The sequence below is a fragment of the Podarcis raffonei genome, chromosome 7, assembly GCF_027172205.1.
Source record: "Podarcis raffonei isolate rPodRaf1 chromosome 7, rPodRaf1.pri, whole genome shotgun sequence".
In the NCBI taxonomy this organism is placed as follows: Eukaryota; Metazoa; Chordata; class Lepidosauria; order Squamata; family Lacertidae; genus Podarcis; species Podarcis raffonei.
Window position 1 is genome coordinate 47,527,763 of NC_070608.1, and position 15,413 is coordinate 47,543,175.

The following is a 15,413-nucleotide window of genomic DNA, read 5'->3' on the forward strand; positions in this document are numbered from 1 at the left end:
TCAGCATAGACCCACAAGGTAAAGTGCACCCTGCACTGCCCCATTTGTTTTAATAGATGTAGTGCTGGTTAGTAGATAGAGGATTGCACATGATGCTGAATTGGGTAATGGAGCTAGAAGAAGAAGAAGAAGAAGAAGAAGAAGAAGAAGAAGAAGAAGAAGAAGAAGAAGAAGAAGAAGAAACAACGATATGGCCATGTTTAGTGATCCTTTTGTACAAGGTGAAGTTTCACCATTCAAGCCGGGCAAAAGGCATTTTCACTGAGGTTTGTGTGACTATCCCTGAACAGTTTTTTGCCTCGAGTGGCTAAGTAGAGAATTTTCATGAACAGCTAATCTCCCCAAAGTGAATGTGTAATTGGAACACTGCATCACCATAGCTTTTGGACTGTAATGGATGTTTTATCAACACATTCTGTAAAAATTAATTAGATGCTTCGCATGCGTGCGTGCGTGGGAGAAGCTTCCTGAAAATATTCTGTTGATAAAAAGGGTGCATTTAACTCTATGATGTGTGCAAGCTTATATCATGCTTCAACAAAATATGCACACCAGTTTCAAGACCCAAATGCCCATCTTGGGCCAAAGTAAATCTAAAATGAACAGTTCATTCTAGAATACTAAAGTAGTCTTGCAGTAGAATGAAACTTTTTGTGCCAAGACAGACAGTTACTTAGCATGAAGTGGGCATCTCAAGAGCTTCAAAAACAAAAGAATCAGAGCAGGTTTCATTCAGCGTATGAAACAAAGGTCTCAGGAAAAACCATATTACAACAGTTTGACCCATCAAACAATCAATCAACCTTTATTTTAAGCTGCATTACTCAACCTGTAGTATAACACCAGCTGCAAAGACACAGCATTTCAGCATACTGTTGACCTAATACTGTGATTAATGCTGTGAGCTACACCCAGCCTAGCTTTTCTAATCTCTAGGTTTTCTAATTTATACCAGAGATGGATAGGCTATCAGTAGGGAATTATGAGGATTAGTTGCTGTTTATCTCTCCCTTGCAGAGACACTTCTCTGCTTATGGAATTATCATAAACCCTCCAGCTACATTGCTACTTCCGTACTTACTCAGAAGTCTGGCTGCTTACTACAAAGGTTGAAAAATGGTGACCAAATTGTTATTAAAATGTTATAGTGGGCAAACGAGCTTTTGGAATTCATTTGTGTACCTTTGCCAAAATGTCATGTTGTTTCACTAGAAATGTGTGTGGTTTGCAAACCAGCTTGCGTTTATCCCAAATTAATCAACACAGTTTTCTTCATATCAATTAAAATTTAATGCAATGCTTGAAGATTTCCCAAAGCATAATCATAGGTAAAATTGCTAACCAAGCATACATACCAGTTGTTAAGTTATACAAGTACATTCTAATTTTAGTGTTATCCCAAATGGAAATATTATGGCTAATTATAACAATACAATTAGCTGTATTAAAATAAATTTTATTGAGCATACAGCAGTCACTTTATTTTATATTTATAACTCCAAACCAGTGATCTATGGACAAAAGATAGACGAAGCAAGAACTTTAAAAGAATAATATTATCTATTTCTTTCTAAAATGGATTTTTTTAAAAAAAAATCCATTAGTTCCTTTCTGATCTTTTATTCTTTTTATTCCTTTCTGCTCCCTTCTCTGAAAATGAATCCTGACCTTTTGCCCCTTGCCTTATGGAGGCTAAGAAATAACACAAGTGCTGATGGTGGAGTATACAGTAGTATATATAAAAGGAACTTGGATTATATGGTGAAAATAAAACAATCCATCTCAACTTCCCATTGTGCCCAGCTTTCAAGATGCTTGATATTGTACCCTAAAAACTTTTTGTTTACACTTCAAGGTCAGAACAGTGTGTTTGTATACACACACACTTAGGCAAAGAGAGAGTAGTGTTTTTCTGTTTCACATCCAGGCATATCAAGCGACACATGTTGTCTTTCTCTTACTATTCTGCTTGCCATAGAACTTGGAAAATGTCTTTGCGTTATCAAGACAGGTATGTTTTTATTGATCTATGGAAGATCTGGAAACTTTCCCACAGAATTGCTTCAAGCATAATAATCTATTAATATAAATTGCAAATCTCTCCCCATCCCCTTCTCTCTCTCTAAGAATGTAAGCACACATTATTGGATCAGACATGGACAAGGATTCCTTAAAGATGCACATATATTTCTAAATAACTGAAGACTGTTATAACTGCACTTGCTGGTTAAAGCTCTTCAAATGACATAGAAGCTTTATAAACTTAAAAGTTCCTGACAAACAGAGAGACAAGACACTGAATTGCTATTTGACCTCTGCATAGAGAGTCAAAAAGCCAATGGGGTAATTTTCATGGGGAACATGACATGGGAAAAGGGTTAACCGATCCTCACACAGAAGAACAGTCCTGATAAGGCCCTAATACTCATCCTCATGGCTGCTATTCAATTTGTGGATATGGGAGGTCCAATCAAGACTATCGTGGCTCTTATATGTCCATTATCCTTTACACACACACACACACACACACACAGAGAGAGAGAGAGAGAGAGAGAGAGAGAGAGAGACTAGATAGTGCTTTTTCATGTCATGGTCAGCATATTTAAATGTAATTTCTTTATGTTTTATAAGCCACATTAAATTATTCAGTGTGCACACTCTGAAAATTAAACCTGCTACTACCCCATTTTCCAATGCAATAGAAAGTATAATCTGAAAAAGTATGGCTGTTCTTGCATTTTCCAAAGCCAAGCTGGTTTATACTGTGGTGTTCTTGTCTTTCTCCAATGATGTGCAAGAGAGATACCTGTTTCTATAAGAAGCATACATTCTCAGCAAGCACTTTACTTTTATCCTATTAGGAAAACAATTATCTGAATGGGAGCCAATCACAAAACTTTTGCCATTCCCAGCTAAAAGGGAAGTAGAATTCTAATTACACTTCTGAACTCTTGTTTATTTCAAAAGTGGCACTTGAAAATTACCCCTCTCACTATCTGAACAAAATTCAAAGTCCAGCCCAGGCACGTGGAACAATTAATTCAAACTGACACTTTCAATTTATGTTGCTCAACTGTGTTACACAGTGACATCCTCTCAGCAGTCTATGACATCCTTCAACATGAATACAAAAATAAGGAAGAACTATATATTCTCAGTCAAGTATTTTGGGGAAATACCTGTAATGTGTGCAATGTTGGGTGGCCAGCTATTATGAAAGAGCTCTCCTAAGACAATGCTGTGGTTAAGTCGGATTTTCACCAACATGAGCTACGAAAATCCGCCCTTGGCTTAGACTCTAGACATCGCATGAAGCTCAATGCTTTAAATACAAAGTCCAGGCACTGATCCTCTACCAGCTGAGACCTTCATGAAGCTATTCTTGCTTTCAGATTATCGATAGATCTTAGCTCTGAATGTAATTGTGTCATTCTATAAATACCTGTGGGAGTATATTCTGTTGCACATTTGGAAACGTTTCTTCTTCACATCCATCATTATCCCCTCCCCACTTTTTAGTTGAAAGTTCTGGGATAAAGCTACGCAGTTAAAAGGGCAAATGTGGAAATGATTACACTTGCACTGCTTTCAAACTGCTTTCCCTTCTACAGATAAAGATGAGAACATTCTCTCTGGAATCACTATGTTTTAAAGCTTCAGACAAAGATTATAAAGACACTAAAGGGAGCTTTGATGTCCTGCATGCTAATAGCAAAGGAAACGTTGCAGAGATTTCAACATGCTATCGTCATCAGCTAGTTACTAGAACTATATTAAATGAAGCATATATCAACACTGCAGACTTTGAATAAGAAAAACTGAAGAAAGAGGTCCGGAAGATTGGAGAGAGAGAGAGAGAGAGAGAGAGAGAGAGATCACAAAACTAAATACAGCAGCTGTGGGAAAAGTGAGAGCTACTCATGTTGATGACATAATACTGCACCATCAATCTTAAAAAGATGGCTCTCAAAGTTAGAAAGTGACTGTCCAGGGCTGAACTCATCTAGAGTAAAGGGCTAAGAAGAGTGAAAAATGGCATATGCTCTTTTTGCTCTCGTTTTTTTAGACACACACACAAATTGGGAAGTTGCATTTTCTTCATAAAGCTTCCATGCACACACACAAACACATGCACCACATGCTGATACAACCCAGTATTCAAAAATGTTACCGAATTAAGTTTACTGTGAGAAAAAACCCCACCCAGATTCCCGAGAGCCCAATGCCTTTGAAATTTGCTTGAAAGCTTAAGCTACTGCAGCAGGTTAATTACAGCAGCCTTCCTGTTGAAGGACTGGATTGATTGATTGATTGATTGATTGAATGAATGAATTTATTAATACGGTCACAGACCAGCGTCAACACACACAATATCACAGATCATAAAAAATATATATCAGAAATACAAAAGACAATATGAATATAACAAAGATTTAAATATAAAAATTAAAATTAATTATTAGCGTGCCCCCTATAATTAACATTTAGGGGTTTAGTCACTATGGAATACCACTTGCTTCCTGCGATTGATTGCAGACGCACAGAATTTAGCTACATTTAATGTAGTCTTGGGATTCTTGTCCTCTAGCAGTAGTTTTAAACTATGGTGTTCCGATTCTTTCCTGGACTTTTGCAAAACAGGTGTAATAAAAGTCAAATGTATATCCTCATAAAAACGACAACGTAATAGTACATGTGAAGCAGTTTCAACTTCCAACGAGCCACAAGGGCAGACCCGTGCTGTGTATGGTTTACCCTCAAATCTGCCTTGAAGTAAGGCAGAAGGGAGAACGTTGAATCTGGCGAGGGTAAAAGACCGTCTGTATTTGGGTACCTGAAGACCTGACAGATAGTTAGCTGGAGAGAAACCTCTCCCATGGTCCCTTATTGCTGGATGTTTAATCATTTCGCTCATGTGGCATTGTAATTCTACGTCCCAGATACGCTGGCGAATTGTAGTCCTAGCTTTCTCGAAGCCTGTCGCTATCAGGGTCTGCTGTGGGATCCCCAAGCCTTTGAGCTTTTCCAGCAGTGTAGCTTTCCATTTGGATTGGTAGGTATCTAGTAAGGTTAAAGGTGCCAGCCCAACCAGGAAGATAATAAGCTTTAGCCAATAATGGATCTTCAATATCCATATCCGAGTACTGATAGGAATTTGCCCAACCTCCAAACGGACCGCTATGTTGGATACGCAAGAGGGGATCCCCAGCAGGCAGCGGAAAAACTTAGTTTGGAATGCCTCTAAGAGAGTAAGGTTTTTAAAGCTGCAGATCTGGGATCCATATAACAATTGTGATAGTATTTTGGCAGCAAAGACCTGGGAGGCTGCCGGTATGTGTTGGCCCCCTTTCCCATAGAAGAATCTTATTAACGCTTTGGTAGATCTTTCTGCATTTGCAATAGTATTATTAATCTGAAAGCGCCAGGAGCCCCTTTCCTGGAAGGTTACACCCAGGTATTTAAAGGTTGCTACCTGTTCTATTGAGCGATTGTCTATTCTCCATTTATGCCTCCTCCTTTTTTTAGAGAACACCATGACTTTGGATTTGTTGCAGTTAATTGTTAGTTGTTCGATGCTGCAGTATTTGGTAAGAGATCTCAAAAGTTTTCTTAATCCAACACAAGAAAAAGACATTAAGACTGTGTCATCCGCATATAAAAGGACCGGGAGGGGCGTACCAGCCAATTTGGGGGGATGGGCATTTTCTTTCTCCATATTTCCTACTAGCGAGTTGATATAGAAGTTAAATAGAGTAGGCGCAAGGACACACCCTTGCCTGACCCCCTGGTGGATTTGGATTTCCTTGGATAGGTGGCCCTGTCGGTCACACCTTACCCGGATCTGTGTATTTTCATATAGACTGTGGATGAGATACAGTAGGCGTTTGTTCATATTTGCGGCGCTTAGCTTCCCCCAAAGCCTGGAAGGACTGGATTGGTTTCTGGTGGGTAGGCTGGAAGCACTCACCTGACCCTCCCCAATCAGCTGCATCCCTGAGGTATATTGGGAAGGTGAGGAGCAAAGTGGCAGTGAGGTGAGGTGGTGGCAGTGCAAACACACTAGCCAAACCAGCACTCCTGCCAATGCATTTGTACTGCACTTCCTCATTTCCTCCCCACCCCTTTCCCTCCCAGTTCACTGCAGCAATGTGAGTGGATGGGAGGTCAGGTAAGTGCTGCCGCCTCACCCCACCGACTGCTACTGCTTGTATGCTTGCGTACCCTGCAGCCTAGCACAAATATATATACATCAAGCTGATCTTGAGTTTAAAACTGGGGGCTTGCACTGGAGTTCTCTTAACATTTTCCTCATTCTTTCAGATCCAGCATATTATTGTACTGATTTCTTCTCCTTTAGTTTAAATATAACACTGCCATTATCGTTAACACGTTTTAGCACCAATAAAAAACAACAACCCCTAAACCTAGCAAATATTAAAAATTCTACTTCAGTATGTGGGAAATGTGATTGTGGAGAATGTGATGGGGAATTGAAACTTATCAGAGAGAACCCAGATTTTCAGTGTGTTTTCATTCTCCTGTTATTCATGCTCACTGCTCTCTCTCACCACATATCTTGCTCTAAGAATGATGCTGCAGGCAATGCAGCAAGCAAGAGTGGAAACATTCACTTTACAATCCTTAGTTTCTTAAGAAAAGTGCTGTTGAAGCTTCCATATCTAATGCAGACATGTCACATGGGTACACTGGAAAGAAAAACCCTAAGGGGGATCTCTCTTTTTGAATGCTCTGCCCCATATTCTGCTACACTGAATCTAACAACATTCTGTAACTACATTTAACAAAGAGGAAGAGGAGGAAGAGAAAGGGCTACTGTTAAAAGGGTTCCTTAAAATGGAAGCAAATTGATGCTGTAAACAAGTTGCATTATTACTTCCAGTGGCAGATACTATAGTTGGGATTATGTACAATATTTTGAAGAAAAAGCAATCTTTCACTTTTCTTTTAGAATAGAATTCAAAGTATTGCAACTGAACATTGATTTACCTCTGCCAGGACCTATGCAGAATCTAGAATTGGCATAGCATCTCTACTAAGACAGTAGGGGATAACAGAAAGGAATTCACAAACATATTAAGCAATGAAGGGCAGGTATCATGGGGAAATGGTGGTTCAAAAAGACAATGAAGTATCTCCTTGATACTTGTTAATGTACAAGAACAAAAGCATGCCAACTGTTCAGCCATGAACTACTAAACACACATATTAGGGACGTAGGACCCAAATAACAAGGCAAATCAGAATGATTCAGGGGTCTCCCTGTCCTCCCAAATCAAAATGTGATTTAATCCCCTGTTCCAAACACACAAAAATAAAAACCCAGTCGGATCAGGGCCCTCACAAAGCCCTGTGTCAATCTATCACTTTCTGTGCTTTTCTGTGCCTTATACCTTTATTTTCTGGTCTATACGCTTGTCTAAACTGATGGGTTTTGGAAGAAATGAGGCAGACCCAATTGTTGCTTGAATAGCGTTGGGTTGTTGTTGTTGTTGTTGTTGTTGTTGTTGTTGTTGTTGTTGTTGTTGTAAAGCACAGCAGTGGAGGATTATTTTTAAAAGTTAAGTTTCATATAGTTGGGATTATTATTTTTTGACATCTTACATTGCTCTACTTGCTTTAACAACAACAGCTTCTCTCTCTTACCCCACCCCTTACCCCATACAAGCTCTTCAGAAGTCCACAGGCAGCATTCTAGATATCTTCATTCTGTAAGGCCTATTAGAGACCTGTAAGAACTACTGAATGGTCTAGGCTTGTGTGGTGCATTAGAGGCCACAATCAACCACCAGAAAGAAAAGCTAGAGTGAAGTGGCAGTTTTAAAATAAATATATAAATTACAATCTAAAATGCACACCACTCTTAATTGTTTTAAGGTAAGAAAGAAAGCAACTATCACTCCCTTTTTAGTCCCCCAGCCTAGAAAAATAATCCCCTGGGCCTATTTCTGCAATTCTATGAACTGTCCTGAGACCTCCAGGTATAGGGCGGTATACAAATTCAATAAGTAATAATAATAATCTGGCAGGCTTAATAAACTTTGTGGAGGGGTTCCTCTTACTGCCGCACAATATGTTTCAGAGTTAAACACTCCTTCAGGAGCTTGAAAAGCTTGCAAGTTCCTTAGAATCAAATCAATTCAAGAACCAGCTCAAAGAAGTAGCAGAGTAAAGAATATTATTTTTATTCTTTACACTTCTGTGTTGAACCTCTGCAGACACCCACTGAGCTACAGCAAAAAGTACTGCATCAGTGAGCACTGGGTCCTGTTTACCTTTTCATTTTCTTCCCTTTCAACATGGCCAGTGCGTAGGGTTTACAGATGGTTTGCTTATATAAGTTGTGATCATCTCCAATATGCTGGAGAGCACCCCTTTTAAAAAAACAAACGACATGCATTCCCCCCCCCCATTTTCATGCAGGCTTAGTTTACCACAAAGTACCGGTAACTACAATGAAATGCTTTAAAAAGACCCATTAAATATTCCTTTTGAATTAGTGCGAGAGCACCAGAGCTCCTCTAAATGAAGTTATTAAAAAAGCAAGATAGACATTTATATAATGTGAGGGCTGGCACAAATTGCAACATGTTGAGAGTGAAAGTTATGTAAAACCTTTTGAAATATGTCACTTCTCACCACTTCAGAATATGTATATATAAACCCGACCAGAATATCTTTTACAACCTAGTAATTCGCAAGTGATGGTTCCGCATCGTCAATCCTGGCGCAGCATATGATGTGGCTAGTACCCTCTGGTGTTCCCCAAGGGACCACAATGTTATTAGCCCTCTCAGAGGACATGGCTTAGAGCAGCTCTTGGTCTCTGCTCTTGGACCCAAGAGCCACAACTCATTATCAAGTAGGACAGAGGATACCTTATCTCTTCCCTCTCCTTCCAACAACACCCTAACAGTTCTCACGAGGTGTTTTCACATTTCTTTCTGCTCCTCTCTTCAGTACTCCACCTGTGTGTGGCACTCTGCTCTCTCTGATACTTATAAAGCAGAAACAGCCCTTCTACATCTCTGCTCTATCATGCCTGTACTCCTTCAGTATATCCCTGGACTCCTTCCCTATTCCTGCGCCAGTGTTTCTTCCAGCCTCAAAGCACATCTGTTGCCAAATTTGCTTTTGCTACATCTATCCTTATATTTCAAGGCCCCACCCTCCACTCAGCATAGTGTACCTTCATTGCTGTCGCTTTATTTATGTGGAACCATATAATCTAGGTGATGCATTAAACCTGCCTTGGTGCAGTAGACTGGATGACAAACTGCTTCTATCTCAGCAACTCTATAATTTCCAAGAACGTACAGTGTTTTACAAGGATATTTAACTCAAATCAAAATTTATGCTATGGATTGGAAACCCACTAAACTTAACAGCTGGACAAGAAGTTCAGAACACAACTCAGTTATATCGACTTCATTATAAATTCTTTGACACCACAATGGGTTTTTAAATAGAGGATTTAGTGAAAAACAGTTATCTAATTAAGGGTCCAAACAATCCAACAAATGAACATGCAGATGTTTTATTCTAATGCAGAGACCTCAAAACAAAAGACCCGAATCATTATGCACATCATAGGCATAACTATGCCCCACTAAATGAAGTTCTGAAGAATTTTACAAAGAGGAGGTAGAAACCTAGCAATTTTCAAAGGTGGATAACATGCAACTGGAGTGCAAGAATGTGTGTGTGTGTGTGGAGAGGAAGACAGTACTTACATGCCATGTGAAAGCAACCCCCTCAAAATGCTTTCAGATTAGTATAATTCTTTTACTAAAAATGCAAGAAGGAATTTCCTCAGCTCCAAATAAAATGCTATTGTTATTTTTGTTGTTATTGCTATGAAGAATAAAAATACACTTTAATTTAAACGACGGCCAGCATTGGAATACTGACTGAGCTGAGTGAATTCAAGCTGCTCAGTCCTACTCTCTTGCCCCAGAGGACTTTGAGTTGGTGTTTGACATCTGCTGACTGCCAGCAAAGGAAGCCCCTTTATATCATGAGCTGAGTGAGATCTAGATTCCCACACCCACTCCTGTGCCACAGAGGACATGCTGCCTGGCAAACTGACATCAAGGTGTGATTGCTTACATCACAGGCTCATGGGATTTTGGGAGCTGAAGCCAGGTATGACACCAGGGAAGAATAAGGGTAGAGGAAGAAAAAGATGAGGGCAGAAAATGATTCTGGAATAGTCCTAGTTCTGTTTGGACACTATGCAATTTCTAGAACAGTACTAGATTTGTGTGATTTTACCATGAGAATTTATAAGCTGCTCTCAGGGCTATAAACTTGAATATTTTTAATCAAGATATATTAGGCAAAGAATTAGCCCATTATCAGAGAATGAATTGTTGTGTGGACAGTGTACTTTCCAGATCAAGAACCCAACCAACTGCTTAATTGTTCATCTACATGAAAATAAATGAATGAACAAACTCTATGTTGAGTAATACACTAAAGTACATTTATTTTGCTTCCAATCCTGCAGTACTAAACACACCAAGGTGTAAGTTTAGTTGAAATCAGTGTGTCTTGTTCCTTGGTAAACACATCTTGGATTGTGCTGCATGTCATTTTATATAGAGAAGAGGGTTACCATTCTTGGAATAGCTATTTTCCCTGCTCCTCAAAATGTAAATGCTAACAATATATGCAGAATTTTCATAGTGTAGAAGGAGTTGGATTTTAAAATACAGGTTAAAAATATTCTGGCCATCTGCAGAAGTTACATTACTTTTCATGATGTTTCCACGGCAGACATTTTCCTCAAGAAGCTTGAACAGATGGTTAGAGCGCCATTGTCTACTTGCTTGTATCCATGAAGATAATTTAGAGCCTTTTGAAATCCTCAGAAATATGGCCCTTTTTTTTCTGAAGGAGGTCTGTCTGCAAAAAGAATTTCAAATAAACAAAAATCCACTGAGTACACATATTCATTTGGAATTTATGAATACAAACTCTGCATTACAGGATAACCTTTTATAAAAGCAATTTTTTTAATGAGGTAACAAAAAAGTGACAAACCTGATAGAAAAAAAATAAAATATTGTAGTTATGCCAGTGCTGCTCAGAGTTACAATATGTATATTTATATATTGACGTATTTATAGATTTTATACATGGTCATCTTAGTAAAAGTAAAATCTCAAATTCACAAATCATAATGCAAAGGTTAATATACAATGCTTCTCACAGCATCATAACTGACATGAAGCTTGTCTGCTAACTCTTAACTGTACTCTATGAAGTAAAAAAGAAAATAAAAGAAATTATAACATATCCCTCTTGAAAATATTCACTGAAGCTAGCAAAAATGGTTTTCAGTGGGCAGCCATGTAGTTGAAGCATGGGACTTGAGATGTCTTTAATGACTAAAAAAGGGTCACTTCATCAGATTTGTGGAATGCTATCATGAGTTGGCAAGTACATGTAACTTGCAACTTACACATATTTAACTTGCGTGCATTCAGCTTTACACACTTGCCAAAAATAAAAATCACAAAAAATAAGGGTAGAAAGAGTTTGGGCTGTTGACTGTCTGGCTCCGAAGCACCCTCTCCGATTGCATGAAGCCCGGACAGCCCCGTGGTTTTCCCTGGAGCTGAGGGCGAGGAAACAATCGCTGAGACGGCTAGAGCACCGGTGGCGGAAAACTCATTCTGAATTGGATAGGACACGGGTTAGAGCTCAATATTGAGCCTACCAAGTGGCGATAGCGAAGGTGAAGAGGACTTTCTTCACCGCCTCTATTGCATCTGCAGAAAATAGCAAAAGGAGACTCTTTCAGGTGGTTTGCAATTTAACAGAACCACCTTTGCCATCAGGGCCTTGTAAAGACCCCAAGATCTCCTGCAACGATTTTGCAAAGTTTTTTGCAGATAAAGTCGTTCAGATTCGGAAGGAGGTAGACTCCACCGTGGGAGCAGGGCTGGAGTGGGAGAGTGCTAGAGTCCTGTCTAGTCTAGTTGAATGGAATCAATTCCAATCTGTTACCTCTGAGGATGTGGACAGGCTGCTTGGACAAGTGAAACCAACCACCTGTCTCCTTGATCCTTGCCCATCCTAGCTAATAAAAGCGAGCTGGGAAGGGCTGGATGATGCGCTCTGCGGGGTGGTGAATTCTTCCCTCTGTGAGGGAGCGTTCCCAGACCCACTGAAAGAGGCAGTCATTAAACTGCTTCTTAAAAAAATATCTTTAGAATCGGCCAATATGGCCAACTATCGCCCAGTCTCAAATCTTCCATTCTTGGGCAAGGTGATTGAGCGAGTGGTTGCTGAACAACTCCAAGCACACCTGGAGGATGCGGACCATTTGGATTCCTTCCAATCGGGATTCAGGCCTCATCATGGGACTGAAACTGCCTTGGTCGCACTGGTTGATGATCTCTGGCGAGCTAGGGACAAAGGTGAGAGCTGTTTCCTAGTTCTGCTGGATCTCTCAGCAGCCTTTGATACCATCAACCATAACATCCTTCTGGACCATCTAGAGGAGCTGGGAGCTGGGGGCACTGTTATACAGTGGTTCCACTCCTTCCTTCTGGGCCCTGTTCAGAAAGTGGGGGGGGATGAGTGTTCAGACCCCTGGGCCCTCACTTGTGGGGTGCCTCAGGGTTCCGTCCTCTCCCCCATGCTTTTAACATCTATATGAAGCTGCTGGGAGAGATCATCGGGAGATCATGCAGATGATACCCAGCTCTACCTCTCTTTTAAATCAGAACCAGTGAAGGCGGTAAAGGTCCTGTGTGAGTGCCTGGAGGCAGTTGGAGGATGGATGGTGGCTAACAGATTGAGGTTGAATCCTGACAAGACAGAAGTACTGTTTTGGGGGGACAAGGGGTAGGTGGGTGTGGGGGACTCCCTGGTCCTGAAAGGGGTAACTGTGCCCCTGAAGGACCAGGTGTGCAGCCTGGGAGTCATTTTGGACTCACAGCTGTCCATGGAGGCACAGGTCAATTCTGTGTCCAGGGCAGCTGTTTACCAGCTCCATCTGGTACGCAGGCTGAGGCCCTACCTGCCTGCGGACTGTCTTGCCAGAGTGGTTATCTCCCTTTTGGACTACTGCAACACGCTCTACATGTTTGAAGGTGACCTGGAGACTACAATTAATCCAGAATGCGGCAGCTCGACTGGTGACTGGGATTGGCCACCAAGACCACATAACACCGGTCTTGAAAGACCTACATTGGATCCCAGTACATTTCCGGGCACAATTCAAAGTGTTGGTGCTGACCTTTAAAGCCCTAAACAGCCTTGGCCCAGTATACTTGAAGGCGCATCTCCACCCCCATCGTTCTACCCAGACACTGAGTATTGAATATGATACAACAGTATTCCCAGGCCATGCTTCTTTATTATTAAGAAAACCGTATACAGAAACCATTATTTTCACTTGTTTTACTTCCTTTTTTTACATCTTATGATTCCTAGTACTGGTGATTGATCATGAATAGATTACATATTGATATTTCTTGACTTTATTTCATTTACGTTCCTAGGAATTTGGGTTGGAGTCAAGGACAACTTTATAAGCTCATCAAGGAGTCAATGAGCTCAGAATATGGAAAACCCTGATAGCAATGACGTCAGAGAGAAATTAAATTCAAGACATATGGATTGTGATAAGTCTGCTAAAGCTTAGATGAATGTAAAATAATTACAAAGATCATTCATAAAGCAATGCTGATAATACTATAAACATCCTGAAATTTGTCAACTAATTAACAGACGTATATTATGCCATAATAAAGGTGTTAATCTAAGGTGTCACACAAGTCTGTTGTTTTACTAAAAATAAGTAGACGATCTTGAAATTGCATCACTACTGGACTACATAAAACTGGACTACACTACATAAAAATTGCAAAAATTAGATGTATATATTCTATGGACATTTGTTGCAGAGTATTGGAATATTTGTCAAGGTCATAAATTTGTCTCACTTCAAGAAAGCTTTTCACCACCCACAACTGCTTATTTGCAGGTTGTTCCTAGGCAACAGCATTTAAATTAGTGAATGTTAGCAAAGAAATTTAAGTTCTTTACAATAAAAGAATTGCATTGGTAGACTAGATCAAAGATTATTTCAGTCTAGCATTCAATCTCCAACAATGGTCAACCAATGCATGTAGTAGGACAGCTCACTTCAACAGATGTTTTGGACTACAACTCCGACAATCTCTGACCATTGACTATGCTGGTTGGGGGAGAGTTGTAGATGTAGTCCAACAACATCTAGAGGGAATCACATTGGGGCAGGCTGCAAAAGAAATGTACAAGCAGAGCCTGATTAAAAAGCCGTTTTGCCAGAACAACAAACCTAGATGGTTCACTACAGGCCCATTTCCTCTTAGGGTAAAAAATAAAATAAAATAAAAGGATTAAGATTAATTGAAGATGAAACATGGATTTTATTCAAATGAGAATTCTAAAATATAACTAAGTTCACACACACACACACACACACACACACCATGTCACACTTCTATTGCAACTGCAACATTGGTGAAATGTTAAGATGACACCAAATTCTGCAAGCAGTAAACTGAATTACAAGTAAACCAATTTGGGAGGGGGGACTTCAAAATGCTGCAACTCAATCTGCTATTTTCAATCCTCAGTTTTTTCAGAGCACAGTTCCAGTTGCCGTATCTTCTAAATCCTAGAGTTAAATCTACGTTCAGCTGACTGCTCTGATTAATAGCTCTAAAATGTTAGCTCTCTCTGTTGACTAAAACATTTTTGTTCAAAGCAAATCCTTTTCCCCTTGATGGAATTTCAGCACTGGAACAATGAGTCACCAAAGCTTGGTTTTGCCAGTGTAAGCTGCATGGAAAGTGCAATTGTTTTAAGAAATTTCTCATCCACCTTAACTAACCATGAAATACAGCACTAGATGGACTATCCTGACATATGGCTCACATGATATTTATTATGCCTACAACAACAACAGGAACAACAAGCTATGAGATCCCACATATATATATTTTTGCTAAGTGTTTCTGTGTGAACACTAAAAAAGGCAGAGATCAATACTACTTTAATTCATGCATTGTTAGCCTTTGTCTGCTGGAAATACTGAGTATTTTAAGAATGTAAGAATCATGGCTGTGATAATTCATTTCAAATAAAAAATGCAAATGTTAGCTAAAAGCTATTATTTTTTCCTATATCCAGCTTTTGCCAAACTCCGTCCAAATTTAGTAAAAGCTATCTGGCAAAGAGTCAGGCAACCAGGAGGGAGATGGCTTTACTGGCAGTGGCACCTGAGTTACAGAATAGCCTTTGTGGACAGCTTTGCTTGGCATCATCTTTGTGATCTCCTTGGTACCAGATGACCTTTTATACAACTTTAAAATTCTTCCTAGTTTAAAAAA

The 15,413-nt window shown here is 39.8% G+C and overlaps 1 protein-coding gene across 6 annotated transcripts in view; it reads right to left on the reverse strand.

Annotated features, from left to right (window-relative positions):
- The window catches only part of DLGAP1 (DLG associated protein 1), a 300,538-nt gene that overhangs the window by 232,411 nt on the left and 52,714 nt on the right, over positions 1–15,413 (reverse strand). For 5 of the 6 annotated variants that reach the window (XM_053396464.1, XM_053396455.1, XM_053396457.1 and 2 more), the window contains one exon: positions 10,775–10,926. The exons of the other annotated variant lie outside the window; for it this stretch is intronic. The gene's annotated coding sequence lies outside the window, so the exon portion shown is untranslated. The remainder of the gene's footprint in view (positions 1–10,774; positions 10,927–15,413) is intronic. 6 annotated transcript variants of the gene reach the window in all.